At 36.4% G+C, this 24,345-nt stretch overlaps 1 protein-coding gene and 1 long non-coding RNA gene across 3 annotated transcripts in view; one reads left to right on the top strand and one right to left on the bottom strand.

The window, feature by feature from the left end:
• Positions 1 to 802, bottom strand: part of LOC101898097 (uncharacterized) — a 58,146-nt gene extending 57,344 nt beyond the window's left edge. The window contains exon 1 of one of the 2 annotated variants that reach the window (XM_005188136.4): positions 716 to 802. The gene's annotated coding sequence lies outside the window, so the exon portion shown is untranslated. Of the gene's footprint in view, positions 1 to 40; positions 696 to 715 lie in introns of those variants that run through there. The other variant, XM_059125346.1, reaches the window with a different exon arrangement.
• Positions 1 to 24,345, top strand: part of LOC131803726 (uncharacterized) — a 117,645-nt gene that overhangs the window by 55,967 nt on the left and 37,333 nt on the right. The window lies entirely within an intron of this gene.

Here is a 24,345-nt window from a genome sequence, read left to right as displayed (position 1 = left end):
GTAGCGTAATGAAGTGTTCTTTCGCAAGAAGACAACATACATCAAACTAAGGCTGTTGATGCTGCTGCCCCGCCACCGCCAGGTCGGGGGCAGGTGGTGGCTGCCAGGCGGCGGCGGCTGTAGACCGAAATGAAGCCACCTAAAACACTAAGGAGAACTTTTAATTGGATTTTTTTCGTATTGTTTCTTCTATTTTGTCAGTGTTTTTTCCACATCTTCTTCTTCTCGTTTGGGGTTCTTTTTTCAACTTTTTTTGTTGTTGCTTTGTTGGTTGGTTGACGTTTCACCGCAATCAACGACCAAAGTTAATGAATTTGGCCAAATTATTCTCTCTTAATGGGCAAAAGTGCAGACACACAGTACGATGAGTGTGGTTTTTTTTTGAGACAGATGCTTCCTTTCTATTCTTCGTTCTTTGCTCGCAGATCATCTGTTTTTGTGGTTCAGAATCTTGAAATTAATCGCGTTGTCGGCTTCTAATCAGGCGGAAACTTAAAAAAATTGCTTTTGAATTGAGAAACTTTTTTCGTTTGTTCAACATTTTGTGGAAATTGTGCATTGAAAACCAATTTAATTTGAATAGTTGTTTTTGTTTTCTTATTTTATGTTGTTGTTGGTTTTTTCTGTTTTTCTTCTTTTTTTTTTTTTTGTTCTCCAATGTTTTGATTTTTGTGAATTTTGTCTGGCGAACAATTCTAGGGATTTTTGTACACACCTCAGTTTAAGTTAACGGCCGAGACTCAACTGAATGGAAACTGTAAAAAATGTGACTGGTAGACGACGACAACAACGACGACCAGACGACAACAGCTGCGTCTCGGTGTGAGTGCGCGCTCGCCAGAGATGTTCCTCAGATACTCCTACTCGCAGTAACTGAGGACATGGATGCCAAATCCAAGTTCGATATTAACAGTGGCAGAGTGAAAGCTTAAAACATCCAAACAACAAAACATGGGGATGGTATCCGAACAGGCGTCAGTGCATGTGGTCCCCAATGAAGGCGATAAATAATATCCATTATTTATTAAATTTATTTTCAAATTTGTAAGAAAAACAAAAGAAATTTGATACGGTAATATTTTTTAAATAATTTCCCGATTCAAATTAATGCCATGCTCTTGTTTGCTTTCGAGGATGTTAAAAATCAATGAATGAATCAAAAATCATGTATTCATGCTCGATATGTGTATGTGTGCGTTTGTTCGCATCGTATATCATGAGAATAAAGCTTTCATTCATAAACTCCTGGTTAATATACTTACTCACACACACACACCCATCCACCCACCTAGCGCGCTGAGGAGCATTGATGTGTATGAGAAAAGCTTTTAATTGTTGGTGTGTGTGTGTACGTTGAGTGAGGGAGTGTGTGTGTGTGTGTGTGAAAAGTCGTTGGGAGGTTCCCCACTGTGTTAACAGGGACGTTAATTTGTTTTAATAGAATTTATATTCTGTTGAGATGCAACATGCAGTGGCCATTACAAAAACAAGGAACAACTGAAATGGAAAGTGACAAAGAACAACAACAACAACAAGAAACACAATATTTTATGATAAGATACTGACTTTTCGCAATATATATATATATATATATATATATATACGTACAGAGGAAGTTAAGTTTTTAGAAGTAGGACAAAAAATGTATATAAAGGGACCAGGAGTGAAATTAAAGTTTGTGTCGCTTTAGTTTAAGAAGGTCTAGAAGGTAAGAATTTGCAGAGCATAAATAGGGAAGATATAGAAATATAACGGATAATTCTTAGAAATATAACCCTATGATCTACAATTACCCAATGTAGTTTCTCGGGGAATTTAAAATTAATGTGTAACAAGTAAAGTAGTATCAATCGGTTTTGCCGGCAGATTTATACCCCCAGCCTTGAGTTATGGGAGAGGTTCCGAAGCAGTAGGCCAATATTGCCAAATACTAAGACTGATATAAATATTACAGATTTGAACCATATCGACAACTTCCTATACTTTACATGAGATATTTGCAAATTTTTAAAAATGTGGAAATATACGTGAGGTCCGATATATCTGGACCGAAATGTTCCATTTTCCTTCTTCCTCTAATACAGATAAAAATATTGGTATGTGCAACGGAAATCCACTTTCATGCGAAATCATAAATTCCGATAAATAACATATTCAAATCAGATTTCTGGTTAAGAGAAATATTTAGATATAGCAAGTTGTAAAGAATCGCCGCTTTGTTTCGCAATTTATGGAAATTGCGACCCTTTGTGGGCGAGGTATCAGATTGGGTTCGCAGATCAACACAACAGATTTCGTGTAAGCAAAAATTTTTGTATGTGTTAAATTTGACGAGAGTTGGATGCTTATTTTTACTTCTTTGAGCGTTTTGTTTTTCAAAAAATCTTGAACCGTATGTGGGGGAGGTATCAGAAGAAATTGTCCGATCTCTACCATCTTTATGGCAGATCTTGTGTTGATAAAAATATTGAGATGTGCCAAGTCTGAATAAAATCGGAGATTAATTTCGCGTTTTATGAGCTTCATGGGTATTGAAAATATTAACCCTTTTTGAGGGAGGTACCAAGGAGTGGACCGATATATCCCATCTTCAGACCTTTGGTTAATAAAAATGTTGTGATGTGTGTAATTTGAAGACAGTCCGACACTTACATCACATTTTATAAGATGGGTGTGAAGATAAATTGGAAAGTTAAATTGGATGTTAACAGAACACAGTTACTTAACAGAGCTCTGTTAAGCACTTAACAGAGCTTTGTTAAAGACTTAATAAAAAGAAAATTTTGAAAAATATAATTATTTGTTAATTATTATATTAAAATTTATTACTTGGTAATAAAAATAGCTTGAATACAAATTAAATAAATGCTATGCAGCACCAACTAAAGAACAAACCGTTTGAGACACCCGAATTAGGTCATATCTTTATTATGATGTAAAAAAAAGCGGAATGGACAACTGTGCAAAGGCTATAAAAGCTGCGCGGATCAAACTAGGCTTAAATGAAAGGCCTCTCTGAGCACTTTCAGCCCATATATAGATTATATACATCGCTAGATCGACTCCAACACCCGTTTTTTAGACTGCGCACCTTTTGGCCGTATCGTATGATATGGCTGATATGGCTGAGAGTATAAAAATTTACTAAACATTTTATTAAACATTTACTAAAAAATATGTGTTGCGGTAGGTCGTTCGGCTTCAATTCTTGCACCAACATAAAGGCTTCAGACATTGTTGAAGAAGATAGACCTAATTGCTACGAATTATTAATTGATGGTCGTTACGTAGAAAAAAAATGGAAGTGGTAGACGAACTTCATTTTCGATCATTGAGAGCTGAAGCTGATCAGCATAAGAGGGGGAAATTTTTCTGGGTGTTTCGAGTCAAAAAGTTGTGTGTCTCAAAAATACAATTGATAAAAATTGGAAAGCTAACTCATTTCGTGAAGTTGAAAGCAGCAGTTACAACAAAAAAATTGAAATTTCAATATTTTTCAAAAAAAAAATAAATAAATAAATAAACAAATAATAATAATAATAATAATAATAATAATAATAATAATAATAATAATAATAATAATAATAATAATAATAATAATAATAATAATAATAATAATAATAATAATAGTAATAATAATAATAATAATAATAATAATAATAATAATAATAATAATAATAATAATAATAATAATAATAATAATAATAATAATAATAATAATAATAATAATAATAAAATTAAATTAAATAAAAATACTTGCCAAAGATATTTTCCGAACTTTAAAAACAAAAATGAAAGGCTGTTAGAAAAAAATATTTTTCTTAAGAAATTTCTTTGACAATATTCTTCAAGGCCATGTTTGGCAAAATTCCATTTTTGCCTCAAAATTTAATATTTTTTCTGCTCTTAGAAATCGAACATCTCGATGCAATCAGCCATCAAATTTTGCACACGTGTGTATTGAGTTCGAAAATGGCTTATGTTGGTCCAGGTTATAACGGTACCTCAAAATTTTTGGTATTTTGATGATTTTTGCGACATTATAGACCAAAATCGTTTTACATTTCATATTGGAAGATGTTAATGGGTACAGCAATTATGACAAAAAATTACTCATTCAGGTCCACGCTTTGCATAGCGCCTTTATAATGTTACTTCCCAATATTCGGTATTTTTAAGGTATTAGAGACATTATAGACTGGAATTCTTCCAAGTTTCGTATTTATAGTTCGACAATGACAAACATTTGCGTGTGCAGGCCTTCGCTTAGCCACAATATAACGATATCTCCCGATATTCGTTACTTTGATTATATTAGCTACATTATTCAACGGAATTGTTTTAAGTTTCGTATTTGAATGGGCACTACAGCCTACGACAACAATTTGCGGTCCTCCTCTTCGTATATAACGGTTTCTATTCAAATGCTATTTTTCGACAAAATTTTCTTAACTTTTTGCAGATTCCTTCTAAATCGTGGGAGGGTATTGAAAGTTCAGCCCGGCCGAACTTAGCTTCTTTTTTAATTGTTTTTTTTTTTTTGTAGTTTTCAGAAAAGCATCACTTATGTTACAGACATTCAAATTTACATTTTTCGATCTCAACATATAATAATATTTAAAAATCCTTTTCAAATCGCTGTAACGTTTTCTAAAAAATGGTTCAATTTGTGGGAGCCGGCAGGTTACACGAATCTGGCTGTACATTATTAGTATAATGAGACTTGCTATGAAATTTGCAACACGAAACGTATATTTTGTATTTATGGTTAACAGTACCAAATTATTTATTCAAAATTTGGTTGATGAGCCTCCATACATTAAATTTTTTTCGAGGGCACATTCTTTCTCAATCTTCGCTTAATATTAGATTCCTGGTGTCAGCACTCTTCTAAATTCTTCTCGTTTTTATAAGTTTTCCTAATTTGTATATCGTATGCCGTTAATCGTTTCACATACCATTTTGTGTGCTTGAAACTACACAAACACCCAAACATACACACACATAAACAATATAACGAGTAATGGAAAATGTATTCCAGACAGGAGGTGAGCTCATCTCAAATTACAAGTGATATTTCACCAGTGATGACACTAAACTGCTAAAACTGAGAAACAAAAATAAAAGGAGAAGACATCGACGTCGTCGACGAAGACGACTCAAATGACAACAATAACAACCTTGCCTTTATGTGAGCGGTGCCAAACAAAGTGCTCATCAACACGCACTCAGATTCAAACGGAGAGACACACACACATGCCCACCTAAGCCATTGAAGGAAAACTTGACGACATTAACACTGGCCTGACTGCCTGCCTGCCAGTCGAGCCAAGCTATATCGCTGGTGTGCGCCACTCGTTCGTGCCACAAACGCACGTACAGCGTATTACACTGTGTAATCCTTGCATAACTGCCAAACAACAGATACACGATTTGGCTGGCGTCCTCCGACTGGGGTGTGAGCGTGTGTGTAAATATATGTAATTCCCTCGCAGCCCGTGTGTGGCTGGTTGTGGGTCCTAGCAGCCGTTCGTCTGCTTTGTTGGCATTCCACCTCCTCCACCTCGTTGCAACCAAACGTCGTTGACTGCTCAGTCTTAGCGGCAACGACCCGAAAACATATGGTAGCATCCGCACCGACACTCACCAGCCAGCCACACACACCCGCACACCTCGCAGGGAGACAACAGGCGAACACTAAATATGCTATCATACAGCCAACATATTCTCGTTGTAGTGTGGTTGGGACTGCTCCCCCGCTGGCAACATCGATGCTGTTACGTTAACAGGGTCTGTTGGCGACATGTCTCTGTTAGATGCTTGGCAGCTGCTGCTACGGCAGAGGCAGCAGACTCACGTCTCTGTTGTTTGTGTAATCGAGACGTGAACGACAACCAGGAAGGTCTCGTCTCGCATCGGTTCGCTGTGTATTTGTTGTGTTTTGTCCTGAATTTCTGTAGGGGAGTTAAGCTTTTTTCGGAATGGCATTGTTCCCTTTTGACACAATTCTAGCTTTCCTCCATGTCCGAGCTTTTGCGACACTGCTTCGCCCGAGCGCCCGCATTTACTCATACACACACATACATCTCGATGCTAGAGATGAGAATTTGTGTTTGCATGTTTGTTCAAGTTTCAAGAAAAAGAATATTTCTTATTGGTGTTGTCGTTGTAGTTGTTTTGATATGACTTTGACCGCGTTCTGCAACGTTAGCAGTGTGCTTGTGTGTGTGTGTGTGTGTGTGCGGGTGTTAGTGTAACTAGGTTATACGCCCACATTAGCAAATGTCTTGCAGACAAAACTTAGCATTTGGCACTGATGGTATACGTGTGTGTGTATGTGATTCCTTGAAACGTAATGTATGTATGGGTGTGCGTTCAGTCTTGAATTTCAGCTTGTTTTCGGCATTATGTTCTTTGAACAACTTTTTGGTATCATCGAACACGGCAAGGGAACTTAAGAATGTTTTTTGCTCTCTCTCTGTGGGGGGGAGGTAGTATGTGTGTGAGTTTGTGTGCGTGTGATATCGCAGAGAGTACACACATGTATATTCATGTGCAGATATGTGTGCATGTAAATATTTTTGTTGAGTTTTTCTGTACAAGTTGGCATATGAACACAGCAAGCATCATTCGCACACACACCAAAACACCTACACACACAGCGATGCTAAAGTGTCAAAATACCAGAAGGATGTTTAGAACAATTTTCTGTTCTGAGAATATTTGCTTGGATTATGTTGCTGCGATATTTTCCCTACAGGAAAAGTTCACAATTTCGAAGGATATGTGAATTCCTTGTGAGTTCTGTTATTGGCTGAGACAACATCAGCAGTGGCAGCAGCAGCAGCAGCGAGCTATGACTTGTTAAAGTTGCTGTCGTCCATGGCCAAAGCGAGAGTGAAATATAACTATTGTTATTTGATATGACTTTGACATAGGGACGTTATTAAATATTCACCAATCCTTGCTTTTACTGGTGCTGTTGTTGTTGCTGCTATTGTTATTTGTTTGTGAAGAGAGTTGCGAAAGGAATCTTGAAGTGCTCATATGACAATACAACTTGTTTTGTTATTGGGAAAAGTATTCTCGCAGTTTTTTTTATTAATAAATAAATTTGTTGTAACAACTTTTACAATAACAATCGAAATATTGATTTCGGTATGAGAATATTAAATATTTATGAGTTTTGGATGCGTATGATAAATGTTTGATATTGTTCTGTGACAATATTAATCATACGCCAGTGATTTTAGAACACATTCGATTAATTTTGAATGAATGGGGGGTAGAAGACATATTTGTGAAGCTCTCACAACACATATTCCGAGAGCATCATCCAACCGACGTCTAACAACCGCCAATACAAAAAGAATATGAGAATATGAATATGTTTTCTATCAGGCGAATAGACACTGGTGTGAATTATTAAACCAATTGTGTAGAGGTCAATGACCTGTTTAACTTTTATTGATTTTTAAGAAAAACTACATACTTGACGTACTAGCCTACTTTCAGACATTGGAAATAATTAATATTCTTTGATATGCAATGCAATTTAAATGCCCTGAATCTACATTTTGCCTTTAGTTAATGCGATTTTAATGTTAAGAGTTATGCATTTTTTTCTAGATTATAAATATATTAGCTGGCCCAGTACGCGTTAACGACTTTTAGTCTGTAATGCATATTTTTTTAAAGCATATTAAATCACATATTTGACTTATGTAAGCGGCACAATTTTGATTATGACTCAAAAGTAATTTCTAAATAGAAATTAATATTCATGAAAAAAATTATGATTACCGTCGGTTTTAGATATTTTGAATAGCCTGATCTTATTTTTCAGCCATAGGCTTCAATTTGAGTGTTAAAAACATAATAGCCCCATGTGAAAATTCAGCTCAATTTTTGGTATTTTTTAAGAACTTAACATGTCTATTCAAATGAGCTATAATTTGGAATTTGTATTTCCAACGTTTAAAATCCCTTACTGCATGGTATTTAGTTTTGTCGACCTCATAATTGAAGGCAGAATGTTGTCAGAATAGCCAAAAAATAATTACTCTTTTACTCCGATTACCGTAAGATGGGCATTAATTTTTTGTCATCTAAATTGTGCGGTGGAGACTTCACAAAGTCGACATTTTCCATCAAATGTTCGGTCCCTTGTCACTTTCTAATTTCGTAGTTTTTCCATGTTTCTGCCACAATTTCCGACTAAATGAGTCCCAGATTGACATTTCGGAGTTTATTTCTATCCCAGGGTTTTTTACCCCAGGTAGCCTCAAGACTAAGATGGGCCCTTTTTCGAAAATGGAAAAGTTTATGAGAAGAGGTTTTCTTCCCCCTTAGAAACAAAGATACCAAATAAGGGCCAAAAAATGAAAAAAAAGGCCAAGACCCCGAAAATAACTTAAATCAGATGATGGTGATACCAAAACGTGATCATATTTTGCAAAGATGGTTTCTTCTCAAATTATCAACATTTGCAAAAATTAGTATGAAAAATATGGTTAAAATGTAGAATATACTTGAAATCGGGTTGTTCCGTTATTGGGGGTTATGATCCATATCATGACCTGCAAAAGCGATTTAAGGTATCTTGAAAGTTTAGGAAGAATTTCTGGAAGGAATTCGCTCTACTATTTTGCGTCCTTTATATTCGGTAACGGTATTGGCCTGAATGTAACATAGGCTATATAAATTTTTGAAATTCTAATTGGAACGGCAGATAAAGCATCAGAATCGGAGGTACCTCCAAAATTTTTTTGAATATAGTCTTCAAATTTAGAGTGCGTACGTAAGTTTGAGTATAGCTCCCATATATATATTTCGTCCGATTTCATGTATTTTATGCACCAAACACGATATGTATGTCGGATTCCAATAAAATTCAAAATGTGTGGCGGAATTTGGTCCAAAAATTAATATTGTCAAATTGTATTGAAATCGGTTCAGATTGGGATATGATTTTATTAAGAAACATTGACCTACAACGGCTTTGCAATGGTATTAGTTTTATGAATTTCATATATTTCAAATTGGAACGGCAGTCTTCATACAAACGACCGGAGTCCACGGAACTAATTCGTTCCATTGAACTATATTGGCATTCTCTGCCACTTCTCTTCAAAGTTTGCACATTGAATTAGCCCGGAATTTTGACGATTTCAGCCACATTTTCTAACGCAAAATTCGTTATTTTGAGTTTATAACAGTTTCTACCTCATTTGACAGAATATTGTTTATACGTTTCCATAAGGCTCCCATGTAAAGGCACTTCCCGATATTCGATATTTTAAAGATTTTACCCACATTTTCCAAGGTAATTACTTAAGATTCAGTATTTGGATTCGGTCACGAGTTCTTCTGCTTATAAAGAAAAAAATATCTATATGAGTCAAAATTTTTTTTGCCCCTATCCTCCCAATATTCGGTATTTTGATGATTGCAGCCAACTTTTTAACAGAATTGTTTGAAATTTGTATAAGATGTCCCTAATAAGAGAAGTTACGCATACCTCTTCAATGCTGGAATTTCGGCATTTACAGACACATTTTCATATAATTTACTTTCCAAATTGGGGAGAGTGTAAAAAGAATTTAATAACTTAAATTTGATGGCCAACTTTGTGCCATATTGCATTATTTGTGTATCCTTCCCCACACAAATACCCTTATTTTTCATTTACCACATGTCATATGTCTATATGTTAGCTATTGACTCTTATACTTAGTTCGTTATATTTCGGCTTGTTTTTTAATTAACTGACTGAAATAAAACTTTGAGGAAGAACTAATAAAAATACAAAATTGTAACTCTGTCCGCAAGCTGAATAATCGATCAAAATTAAATGAGAAACTTCTGTTTGAAAACCTAAGTAAATCAAAACGCGTTTTCCATTAATTCATTGCAAAATGCTATGTTAATTTGCCGCAAACAAACTGCGTGCAATACAATTTGTCAGTACCGTGTGATGTGGCCAAATGGAAATGGGGAAAAAATGAAAAGTGAAATGTTTACATGCTCATCTTGTGGGAAAACATCGTTTTCACATCTAAATTGTTTTCAGCTTTTTGTGTTTCTTTTTTTTCCTGGTGCCAACCGTAAATGCCTAAAAACCAAACAAAAGCGTTGAAATGACATGAAATATTACAGGCGGGTGCCTCTGGGAAATTAATATTGTGATTAATACATTAAACATCATTTTTAAAGTGTTTGTGTGTATGTGTGTGAGTGTGCGTACGTGTAGCCATAGCTGAATTTGTGTGACGTTTCAATTAAGCGAAACATTTGAGTTTCAGCCAAATTGGTTTCCGTGCATTTAAGTCACTTTTCGGCCGCAGAAGACCTACAGAGACGCCAAGTCTCCGTGTCATTGGAGCGTAATTCTTCATAGTTTTACTAAAATTACGGAACTGCTCCACCATGGTCTAAATTTGATCGCTGCCTCAGTTGGGGACAAAATGTGAAAGGGGAAATAGTTGAACCACCTCAATTGGGCGAATATGATTTTGGTTCTTTTTATACCGTAAACCACATAATGGTAAGGGTATTATGTCTTTGTGCATTTGTTTGTAACATGAAGAAGGAAGCGAGGTAGACCCATAGTTCCTTTTGATGATCTGCACAGAATCACATTCTGAGTCGATTTATGCACCTCTGTACATGTATTTTTGTAAACAAATTACAGGTTGCATTTATTGCCCCATCAAGATGGTATTTTGCACAAATAATTTATTTCACCCAAGGACGAACCGTATTGAAATTGGAGATAATCGGTCAAAATTTAGACATGGCTCCCATATATATCTTCAACATATTTCGGGTTAATTGTGCACAAAATGCTAAATATTAGCCCAAATGACCTAGAATTTCGCATATCTGACTGAATTCAGTCTAGAAGCTGGTACATTAAATATAGGTCCCATATATATGTTTCTTCCGACTTGGCTCCTTTACATGCGTAATATGCACTACACAACAATGATATTTGGAATCAGGCATCCGATACAGCTCAGAAATAAATGTCTAAAATTTTGTCAAGATCGCCTCAGATTTGGATATAGCTCCCGTTTATATCTTTATCTAATTTCAGGAAAGCAAATACAGCTCGAAAATACCTTTGCCAAATTTTATACAGATCGGTTCAGATTATTCATATACCTTCGATATACATCTTCTTCCGATTTTACGATTATTGTCCACCAGATACGTAATATCAGCCCAAATTGGATAGAGTTTTTCATATTCAAACGAATTCTTCCATTTGGCGAAACTCGTTCTGGTTCTCCGATAAATATTTTTTAATATAATTCTTATCGAAGCCATATCATGCGAAATACAGCAATGTTATTTGGTACTAGAAGTACAAAAGCATCCGTCAAATTTGTTGTTGTGACAACTCTAAAGCCATGATACGCATTTAAATAAGGTTCATAGTTGGTATGATCTACTTCACATGAATTCCCAATATAAACTTTTTTTGTTACGGGAGCTCTTCTTACAGGTTATGTTTTAAAAACCATGCAATTTTAAAACTATGTCATTGCCATTTTTAAGACAATTGTTAATTGCTCGGCATTTAAAGTAAACAAATGCTGAATGCATTACGTGCACACATACATATACAACGCTATATGCATGCATGAATATTTAAATAAAATGTGAATATTAATTCTATTTACATTTCATCAATTTTCTCATTATAAATTGGCTTTCTTGCTTCGAGTTCGTTTCCATTGAAGAATTTGCCAAATACATGGCAGGCATCTTAATGAAAATGCGATTATAATTGATTGATTTAATGTGGAGATCAAATGCTGATTCTGATACTGATGGATTACGAAATACTGAGATGGCAAACACACACACATACACAACACTACACACACGTACGCACTCCCCAACGCGCACACACACACACGCAGTCACACATCACGTCCTTGTATACCTTGAAAGTTATGCCTTCATTTGCTCAAAGCATCTCTATTTCATTTGATAGGAAATGATTTCAATACTATACCTGCAATGACAAACACACGCCACACACACATACACATACATACTTGTGCCAACTATCCTTCCTCCATCTCCAGCTTCTTGCTGAGCATTACTGCCGTCTGTCTGTCAAAGAAATATTTGTCAATAAAGTTATACAACAACGACAAGACCAACAAAAGTTTCCTATTACAAGTTGCAAACATTACACAGAGTTCTGTTGTTGTTGTTGCTGCTGCTGTTGTTCGTAGGACACTACCCCAGAGAATCCTTTTATGATTCCATAACTAACAAAGCAGCCTTATCGTTAAAAGTAGTTGTCGTTGCAGCGGCAGCAGCATTGGAAGTAGTCTCCGCCGTAACGGTGGAAGGTAGTCAACAACGAATCTACACCCGCTCATAACGAGAACTACAATAGAGTCAGTCATTCAAATTTTGAGTGAAATGCGAAAGCGTATATTAATAAAGAATTTTCGAATCATATGCCGTGTTATCACCAGATTGAATGGAATATTTAAACAAATTATATAAATGATTTGTTATAACATAAATTTTCTTTCCCTTTTCTTAAAAATAACCAGCTACTTAAATAAAGGTGAGATGAAAAAACTGCAACCAACTACAGACTGTTGTCATTTCTAAGCTACTCGTCCGACATCTGTTAAAATTATTCCAGTGACAGCTCATTATTGTTTACAAGCGTATAAAAGCATTTTGGGATTCAAGCGTGATTTCTTTATATTTGGCTGGAAGATCACAAGTGGCTATCGTTAGAGCACTCCAGCATTTAAATGTGAATAAAGAGCTAAAGAGTTGGCCGAAAGTGGTGAACTGCCGAATTTTGTTTTCTCAGATGAGAAAATATTCGTTGTCCAGCAGTTTGTAAACAAACAAAGTGATCGTGTTTACAGGGTTGCCCATATTCGACGGACCCATGTTTTTTTTTGGGCCCATTCCAATCGACGAGGCTTGTCCACAGGCAACATTGTTTGCGTCAATTGAATTTTGTACGGGAACAAATGCAAATCAATGCGAATAATCCATTGTAAAGTGGACCGAGCCATGCCCAACTGCTGAGAACGGCGTTTTTGGGATGTTCTTGGGGACCTCTCAACACTGGCTCTTACGGCAGCGATTTCCTCGGCCGATTGCCTTGGTCGACTTTTATATGTCCTCTTCGGATTAGAAAGAGCCTTACCAGTCGAAAATTTTTCGTATAAACACTTAATGGTGTTCTTAGAAGGCGCACGTCTCACTTTCTTTAATGTTTTAAAAGCACGTTGAGTTTTCACAATTGACTTTCTCTGTTGAATGTAAATTTCAACTATTTCGGAGCGCTCGCGTGGCGTGTATTGGTTCATGGTAAAAATCTGCTTGGACTGACGCTTCAAACGCGGTATGTCATTAAGCGATGTGACATCTCTGTCAAAAGTTATGGCGTTGCCAGATGGGTCCGTCGAATATGGGCAACCAAGAGCTTAGCTGAAAATGTGCACCTTCGGTTAGCCACAAGAACTCAGACGACGGCCATGATGATGGTGTGAGCTCCCATAATAGCCGAAGGTCGCTCTCCGCTCGTACTAATCGACCGTGGCATCAGGATAAATACCGAATATCATCGCGAAAATATTCTGGAGGGTGTATTAAAGCCTTGGGCACGCAAACATTTTGGCCGCAGACCTTGGACATTCCAACAGGGCTCAGCACGCGCCACCCATGAATGGTTACAAAATGAGGTTCCTCGCTTCATTTCCAGAGCACAATGGCCCTTAAAATCTCCGGATACCAATCCGTTGAACTATTGTGTCGATCACCTCAAGCAAGCGCTTCGCCGGGAATGGGCCAAAATACCGCAGAGCAACATTCGGGCAGCGTGTGACGGTTTCATAGGCCGTTTGAAGGCCAAACTTCGTGCCAAAGTTGACCAATTTGAACAAATCTGAACTTATTCTAAAATTTGAAGCTATCTCCGATATTTTTGCTTTCATTCAATAAATTAAAAAAATGTAAACATTATGGCGTTTGACTTTGTTGCAGTTTTTTTTATCTCACCCTATATTTTTCAATATCATCCTTCTCAAAGTGAATAAACCGAATAAACCTACCCGCCTCAATGTTGCCATCGAAGAATAAGCTTTTTACCTTGACAAATGTTTGCACTTTATTGATAATAATAGCTGAGATAGAGATGCCATGAACAGTAATTTCGTTTGGAGGCACACATTCACGTGGAGTACACCTGCATCCTTGAATGGGGTGGTGGTTGCCAGGTTTTGATATTTTTTAGTAAAAATATTATTTTATTCTTAACGAAGTTGCTCATGGTAACTAAGTAGAATCTGATACCCAAGACGAGCAGCGAAACGTACTGAACCTTTCTTTACGAAATCAATTTCCTTACAAAACTTATGTTTCCATATTCTCACAGTGGTTGGTTTAAGGACCTGTTGTTATGTATTAAATGTGTGTGTGCGTTTTTTTACCAGATCTGTAAAAATATAATAATAGTAACGTTTGTTCCGATTTACCTTTTATATGTCATAGGACTTTTAGTGTCGGATTTTTTTTAGGATATGATTTGTCAATAATACTACATGAAAATCTTGCCATATAATGGCAACTCTCCATGCAATTGTTCTGTGGTTATTCCACATGGCTGTACTTCATATAGACACACAAACATACACACTTTTCAGCCACATTTGATAATTTCATCTTTTTTTACTGGGCTACGCCCAATATTTGGTACTGACGATGTCGTTGTTGTTTTTGTTGCATTCGTTGTGAATATGATATGTTAAATCTACTTGAACTGATGGCGTTTAATTTAAATTTGTTACCGGTTAAAATCCCAATCATCCACACAATGATGAAGCGCAGGATAATGAATTTCACCTGCATCCAGGTGGGGAAGTGGTGGGGAGACTGTCATGAACTAGCTCATGACTGATTACATGGTGTCATAGCAGGCGTATGTGTGGGTGTGGATGTCTCCATTTGGGTGGTCTACTTTTTTGATGGGTGGTGCTTTGACATTGTGATCCAGATTCTTGCTGTTGACTCACAGCTGCAGCTGCAGTTGCAGCGCCAGTTACAGCAGCCGATTTGTTCATCATATTTTCTTTCTAGCCAAACATTTAACAATGGAATTTGTGTCAGGGTCAGGATAGGTCGCCGTAATTTTTCTGCTCTCACTACCAGCGGCAGCAATTGCTTATAGCAAATAATAAAAATAATAATAACAACAACTGTGGCAGTAGCTGGAGCAGCAATAACTACTATCTCGTGCACTTGTTGTTTGCTCAGCACTCCGTTGTATTCGGCACGAACACGTTAAGTCGGTGCAGCTACTGCACATTGATGGCAGTGTGTGTGTGGACACATACAATATCCAAGTGTGGGTGTATTTTGTGGTGTACGTGACTGTAGTTATTCGATATCGGTGAGTGTCGTGCAGTGTCCCATTCTAAGGACATTTATCAATTAGACCTTACCATTGATAGTTGCTGGCTGGTTGGCTGGCCCCACAGAGGTGTAAGGAAAGAGACAATTTCTAGAATAAACTAACCTCCTTCGTGGTTGATAACAACTCAATGTTGGGTGTTGATGTTATGTATGGCTTATTGTTAATAAGAGGGCATTTATTTAAAATTCATTACGGGATCAAAGATGGACTATAGCTCGCATCAATCCTTCTGATACCTTTCACGAATGTTTCCATTATTAATGGGTGGTACAGTTGAAAGGTAACAGGAGAACGTTTGCTTTCTATACCCTCAGACATAGGGCTAAACATTTCATACGGCCAAAACGTGCCTCATCGAAATAACGGTTTTAGAGCGATGTCCGTCTAGCTGGCTGGTGTGCACGATAACTCTCCAAGGGAGTATCCGATTTATTAATATCAAAATTAGATCGAATTCAGAGATGCACAATATTGGTCCACTCTTTCTGGTACCTCCCCCACAAATGGTCGAAATTTTCAAAAAATATATTTTACTGCACAGAAAGAGAAAGGATAATCCGGTTTTGTGTCAACTTTGCAAATCCTAATATTTGCATCAGTGTTAGGGCAGGTGCGAAAATGGACAATATCTGTATACTCCATCAAGTATTTCCTCTACAAAGGGTCAACATTTTGAATAATTGTAACTCTAATAAAATGTGATGTAAGAGTCCGATTATCTTCAATACTTTTGTTAACCCAAGGTCTGGTATTAAGATGGAATATATCGGTCCACTTCTTCTTGTACCTCCCCCACAAACGGCCAAAATTTTGAATATCCAGCTCATAAAATGCGGACCATTCCTTCTGGTACCGCCGCCTTTAAGGTTCAATATTTGGAAAACCAAAACGCTCAAAGAAAACGAAATAAGATTCCAACTCTTTTCAAATTTCACAAATACAAATATTTTTGTTAACACAATATATTTTTTAAAGACGGATTGTATCCTTCTGGTCCCCCCCCCCCCCCCACAGAGGGTCATAATTTTCAATACATTTATCTGACTTAACTTAGGAAACAGGTCATCGATTTACAACTTGCTATATATAAATATTGCTCTCAACCAGAAACCTGAGATGAAAATGGCATTTATGATTTCGCCTAAATCTGGATAAAAATGTTCGATTTTCTTGTAATTTTGCCCATATCTGTATTAGATGAAGTATGAAAATGGAATGCTTCGGTCTGGTACATCATCTACATTTTAACATTTTCTAAAAATTATCACATATCTCATATAAAGTGAAGGAAGTAACCAATATATTCCAAACCTGTGTTGTACCTATATTTAGGTCCGATACGAAATGGACAATATTGGCCCATTCCTTTGGAACCTACTCCAAAAAGGGTCAACAATTTGAATAATCATAACAAAAGTGAAAATATATTTAAATAATCGAACATTAGCTGAGGCAAAACCGACATGACAATTGTCCGAAGAATAAAAAATTGTCCGGGGATAAAGTTCGGGTTAAATACGGTTAGAAGGTAATGAAGAAATGATGGAGGGTCGTCGAATTTTAATGATTTGTGGCTAATGTGGAATTATGGCGTTGACGATTGGAAGGTAATTGGGAACTCTTTTTAATGGCCGTCGGATATTGACGATTTGTACAGAATCGGGGACCACGATGTTAATGTTCGAGTTGAAGAGGATTTGTGGGTAATCACGAAACGATGTCGACGTGCGTGTTGTAGACGATAATCGGGTACTATGATGAACGTAGGGAGTTACATAATCGGGTACTTTGATGAACGTAGGGTGTTACAATGACGATATTCTGGCTGTAGACGATGTCAAGATAATCGAGAACTCAGACGAATGAATGTGGGGGGTCCGGCCAAGAGTTAAACAGAAATTTGCTGTATCAGCGCTCGCCCTGCAGGTTTTAGGATACTCGTTGATGTTGCTGGTAAATGTTGCCCTCTCCTCGCATAAAATATGCTCCGAAATTTCAACTCGACAGTTAAAGGCTAACGTAGGTTGGTTGATTGTGGTACGGTTTCACATCAATAATTCTTATTCAGAGTATTTTACATTCAAACATTGCCTTTTTAATCTTTTCGAGGTGTTTTTTTTCGGCCTTCAGATACAGATGTCATTAAACCTTCACGATTTTTTGTCGATTGAGCGCCTATCTAGCTAGTGTTGATAGGCATGACGTTCCGTACCTTTAATATGACGAGGTACTAGTGGGTCTGGAAATAGCGGATCTTCTTCATCTACCCATTCATGGTATTATTGTAAATGCTCTTACGAAACCTTCTTTTAATAAAAATATGTTTCTTCATGTGGCAATAACTGCCAGAATAAACATTTCAATGCTTTTCCAATGCTAACTATCGTCTTTGCTACATTATTTGTCTTATTATCGGATCGAAAATCTCAATAGTTCAGCTGTTATAGACCAAAATACCTAAAACAATTAAAAAATGACGAATTTTCTACATTATCGATCTTTTTACCATGAAAAGTTTTTTTTAAGTTAAATGCTTAGAGATATTGCAGCCCGGGCAGTTGCATAAAATCTCCTTTTGGGGATAAGTGAAAGTTTAAAAAACTTTACGAGATATGAGCCCAATAAAATATTCATATTTTGCAAACAAATAATTGAAATTTGAATTTTCTATATCAAAATGGCGAATATTCTGCATTTTCGACTTTATGACCATGAAAACAAAAATATTTCTAAGTGAAAAGCTTAGAGAAATTGTAGCCCGGGACAATTTCTTCAAATCTATTTTTGAAGGTAAATGAAAGTTTTAAGTTAACGAGACATAAATCAAAGAATATATTCAAAAAAAATTGAAATTTGAATTTTCAATATTTTTTACTATTTGACCATGAAAACGAAGATATTTGCAAGTAATATGTTCATACAAGCTGTAGCCTGGGAACATAGCTACAAGTCTTCTTTTGAATACAAGTCAAAGTTTCAAATTGTTTACAAAATATAAGCCGAACAAAAGTTGTATGTTTTCCAAAACAAAATGAAGTCCGAGAAAAAAAAAAAACTTCAAGTAAAAATGGGCGGACTCGATTCACCGTTGATATATGGTCTAGTGTACCTTTTTGCTCGCCCAGTACAATCATAGGAATCAGAAACGCAACGCGCCCATTAACATTTCTTTCCTTTCATTGAATTCCCCCCTTTCTAAAGTCCATGTTATAATAAGGAGTTAGAATGGCGTTTTGTAAGTAGTTTTGGGTCCCATTGTTCGGGGATACGAAGGTATGATTGGCACTATCTACAAAGTAAAGCACGTATGAGTCCCCCAAAATTGGTTCATATACATTTGACCTACTTTTTTTTAATAAAACCCTTATAAAAACTGTAAATTGTCATAGAAATTGAAACATGTTTTTTTTTTTGTTTTTATGTTAAGGGTCGCGGTCTATCCTATAAATTATTTAATCTGTGGTATTTTTAAAATAACCATAAGTGTTCCAAATTGCAAATTAATTTGGTTCCCAAACCAGCGACAACAACAATAAGGTAGCTGCATGTATGGGGGTGGGGTAGTGCAGCTTTTACCAAGTTCACCATCGATCTAGAGGTTTGGGGAGCAAACAAATTTACTCATCTAACTATGAGGATAGTTACATAGCTGTGTACTCTCCGTCGGTCGGTATGGGTTCGAGTTTCGATACTTTTTTCATGCGTTTATTTTTTTGGGTTGCATTGCCTTACGTTTGCTTTGCTCTGCTACTACCGTTGGTGGCAATGGTGATGATACCTCTGTTGGTATGGGACTCAGTTCATGTGTTCTCAGCTAATGGAAAATTTATTAAAGTTAGTACGCTGGCAATGGCAACAACGAAAACAACAACAACAACAGAAAATTAGTTGGTAATTATAAAAAATATGCGTTTTGCTCTCCGAATGGATGCAAGAGCCTGGCTGGTTGCTTGGTAGGTAGGTAGGTAGTGATGATGTTGCTACTCTCGACTGGGGTTTCCTCGACGGGCTCATGGTAATTATAATTATGCTCAGTAGACATTTTTTCTGCAACGTTGTGTACACTCACGAAGCTGCTCCATTGTCTTGTCTGCAATAGACAATGGATGTATGTGTGTGTGAGCGTATGTTGCTTCCTGTGCAAGGGAGTGTGGCTGCTGTGTGTGCGTTGTTGGTAATAGATAATAATATGCTCTTCATGGGAGGACTGTTCTTTTTATGCACTAGCATTAGCACTGTGGTTCGCAAATTTTTATAAATTTTTAAATAATACACGGGCATTCCAAGCGAAGTTAAGGTCGAAAGGCCTACCGATTATGGCATATTTGCATTGTGGAAAACCGCATACACTTATTTAAGTGCTATTCCGTATTTATTCTGAACAAATTAATACTAATCTAATTTCCCTACTGTTTAAAATAAACAATTAAAAAATGGTTATGTTCGGAGAGCCAACTTGAGGTGCTCTCCACCATTGGGGAAATTAACACATTTTGACGATACTTGGTATTCGAACACTGTATATTGCTTCCAAAACAAAAAGCTGCACAGATGTGCACCCCCCAGACAGAATTCGTTTATTTAAATATGTTTTGGCTTTGGCTTATGATTATTCAGGGGTTACGAGGGAGTGGACCATTATTCTCAATTTCGTATCTGAGATAAGTCTGATATAAATATTACAAATCACTTTATATGAAATATGTGACATTTTATAGAAAATGTTGAAATGCGCGAGTGGCATAAGATATAGTGAACCGAATTGCTCCGGCCCATATAATACTAATAAAAATATTGCAATGTGCGTTTCAAGTGAGATATAAGTATTGAAAATTGTGACCCGTTGTGGGGGAAGTATCGGAAGGAGTTGACATAGGTCTACCATCTTTACATCAGATCTTGCTTTTGTAATAGCTTCGAGATAGGCAAAATTTAAAGAGAATAGGATGGATATTTCGCATTTTATGACCAATTTTGTGGGGGGGGGGGGGGGGAGTTACCAGGAGGAGTGTGCAGATATGTCCCACCTTTTCTGCAGTTAGTTGTGTTAATGGAAATAATATTATGTGGGAAATTTGATAATGGGATTGTTATTGGGATGTGCTGAGTTTGAAAGGAATCGGTTGTTCATTTCGCGATTTATGAGCTTTATGGCTTTTGACCTGTTGTGGGGGATTTACCGGAAGGAGTGGTCCGATATATTTCATCTTCATACCAGATCTTCCCTTTGTAGAAATATTGGAATGTACCAAATTTGAAGAGAATCGGGCTTTTACTTCACACTTTATAAGAGTTACAATGATTCCAAATTGTTAAAGTTTGGGGGGAAGGTACTTGATGGAGTAGACCAATATTGGCCATTTTCGCACCTGACCTAAAAAAATTGAATGATCCTATATTGTTATATAAGGAAAATTATTTTCTGTGAAAATATTGACCTTTTGTGGGTGAGGTATCAGATGGGGTGAAGCGAAAACAAAACGAAGGAATGAAATTCCTGAAAATAACAATGAGTAAAGTTGTTAAAAAGTTACAGAATAGGAACCCTGATTATAACAAACAGATATAAATATACTAAAATAATAATATCGATGAGCTGCAAACCGAATGACAAACTTAATACACCCCATCCCCACCCATACTAGGCATGGTAAAGGGCGTAACAATTACGAATTCTGCTTCGAAACGATAACATTCTGTACCGTCTTTTTTATTAACGAACCCCTGAGAAATATCCCAGAAAATCTACCTTAAAATAATTCCACCAATTGCCACTGTAAATTTATTCTCGTACATTTTGTGTGTTTGTCCTTTAACTTGCACACAGAACACACATATACACTCACACACATTCATATGAAATATTTAATTTTAATTAGGAATTAGTAATATTTTAATTAAATTTAATGTTGCATTTACCTTGAGGACTCTTTTCGAAAGGAAAAGTTAATAAATTTCATGTTCGTGTGTGCACATATCTGTTTCGATGTATACATGGGTATATGTGTTTGTATGTTTGCCGTGTGGTACATAAAGGTGTGTTAATTTTGCCCAAGGGTAAATTGGAAGAATGAAAACGGATTTGTAGAACTGGATGGAACTTGTGAACAACGCAACGGCAAACATTGACTTGTCCAACAGAAATGCAATGTCACCAAGTGCCACCGACCCCCCTTCATTGCTTTGGGTTTGACACACACACACACACCCAGTTCAAATAAATACTTAATCAAAAGGAAAAGAACACAATAACAACAATTTCGAACTACAATTTTAAATAGTTGGCCAACATAATTGAGTTATAATGAGGATATAATTCAATTAGGGATTTTTCATTGATGTAATTATTCATTTCGTCGGAAATGCAGGGTAATATCCCTTTCGTATAGATTGGGAGTAAAATATATGGAAAACAAATGGAAAAGGCTTTAAATTGGCCGGAATTTTCAAATCATATATAGTATTCTTCAGATATGTAAAGTACACCCTACAACACTATGTGTTGGAGGTAATACCAGCACATAGTTTGATTGGGCCCAAAATTATGTAACACCTCGAAATATTGGTCCCGACATAGGAAACTATGTATGGATCTTAATATATCGCCGAGCTGAGTCGATCTAGCTATGTAGGTCGCAATTGTGGCCCGATCGAAATTGAAAATGGATGTGGGGTTAGGGTCGGAAAAGAACTCTATTGTTTTTTGGAGATGATGGATCAAAAGCAGCAAATTTCCTGATTTTCCAGCTGCTCTACAGAGCGTATTTATAGACAAATTGACGCAGAGTTTAGCATGGGCCTAGAGTTTAGGGCTTGGCAGAAGCTTAATCATTTATTTGATCGTCGGATAATAGTTAGTGGATAAAATATCCACATTTTTATGTGAAAAAGTAAACCGCCAATATTTTAATCCCGGCGAAATCACAAATACATTAAAATATCATTTCTGACCGTTGCAGTGATACAGATAGCCAAGATATCGGGTACATAGTAAAATAGACACAGACAGTGAACCAAAACCACTTCCATATCTGAATTCCAGATACCAACAGAGACCTCAATATCAAATTTGAGGATTCCAGTCCCATCCCTTTACCAAATACCATTGTACCACTTTTCGTACAATTATAGTACACATTTCCAGCGATCCCAATGCCAAATTTCAGAGTTCGTTCAAGCCAATACCCAATTGTACCAAAATATGATACTATTTACTATTTTTCCAAAACCACCTCTATATCTCAAAACTAACACCAGCAGGGACCCCAATACAGCATTTTAAAATTCCATCTTCGCCCTAAACCAAACTGTTCTAAATTTAGTACAGTTCGCGTACTTAGTATTTATTTCCAAATCCAACTTCACATATCAAATTTACTTGACTCTTATAGCAAATTTCAAGTATCCTTAAAGTTCGAATTTCCAAAAACCCTTTGGTGCATCTGTCTTGCACTCTATCAGTGACTCTTATTTATATTTCAGAATTCTACCTTATTTCATTTGTCCGATACAAAGTTTTCAATATTTTAATACATTTTAGTACCTTTCGTATCCCTTTAGTGCGTTAGAGAAAAATCCAGCATTATCACATGCCTACGCACCAAGACTGACTCTCGAGTCAAATTTCTAGCCTCAGCCCTTTCTGGGCGTTGATTCTCAGTCATTCAGTTATTTCACTTCTGTTTCATATATAACTGACCATAAACTTCGGAATCGATCCAAACTTTCTATCTCTTGGTAGTACTCTTCATTCGCTTCCAAATTCTGGTAGGCAAAATGGTCAATGAAATAACGCTTATTAAAGGATTTCCCCAGGTATTGCCACATACCTCGGAATCGCGGGGAAACTTTACAAAATGAATGTAAGGTTCCCCATGGGTAGTAGTATCATATTGTGTAAAATCAATATTTTTAGGAAGAAAAATTTTTTTTTTGCCATAAGAGCTCTGTGTCTCATTATACCCTCAGCCATATGGCTAGAGAGGGTGTATATAATTTGATACGGCCAAAACGTTACTCATCGATATAACTTTTTTATAATCTAGGTCTCTTTGGACCGTCTGTCTGTCTTGCTGGATGGTGCGCACGATAACTCTCGAAGGGAGTAATATTATTGTCAAACTTAGATCGAGTACGAAGATGACCAATATCGGCCCACACCTTCTGGTACCTCACCCACAAAAAGTAAAAATTTTGAAAGAAAATAATTTACTGCACAGAAAGAGAAAGGATAATCCAATTTTGCTCCAACTTCGCTAAGTGCTAAGTCAGGTGTGAAAATGGACAATATTGGTCCACTTCAGCAAGTACCTCCCCAACAAAGGGTCAATGAATAATAATAACTATTATAAAATGTGATGTAAGAGTCCGATTGTATTCAAATTACACTCATCAGAAAATTTTTATTATCACAAGACCTGCTATAAAGATGGGATATATCGGTCCATTCCTTCTGGTACCTCCCCCACAACGGGTTAACATTTTGAATAGCTTATAAAACGCGAAAATGACATCCGATTCCATTCAGACTTTGCACTTCTCAATATTTATATCAACACAAGACCTGTTATAAAGATTGTATATATCGGTCCATTCTTCTGGTACCTCCTCCACAAAGGGTCAACATTTTGAATATCAATGAAGCTCATAAAACGTGAAATTAATCTCCGATTCTATTCAGACTTGGTACAGCTCAATATTTCCATCAACACAAGATCTGTTGTAAAAATGGTAAAAATATAAAATTTTATAAAAATGTACCATTTCTGCTGATACCTCCCCCCACATAGGGTTCAAGATTTTGAAAAACAAAACGCTCAAAAAAGGCGAAATAAGCTTCCGGTTATTTTCATATTTCACATATCACAATATTTTTATCA

The sequence above is a fragment of the Musca domestica genome, unplaced genomic scaffold (genome assembly GCF_030504385.1).
Source record: "Musca domestica strain aabys unplaced genomic scaffold, Musca_domestica.polishedcontigs.V.1.1 33, whole genome shotgun sequence".
Lineage (NCBI taxonomy): Eukaryota > Metazoa > Arthropoda > Insecta > Diptera > Muscidae > Musca > Musca domestica.
The sequence above is the reverse complement of the archived record's forward strand: the minus strand, read 5'-3'. Positions and strand labels throughout refer to the sequence as shown.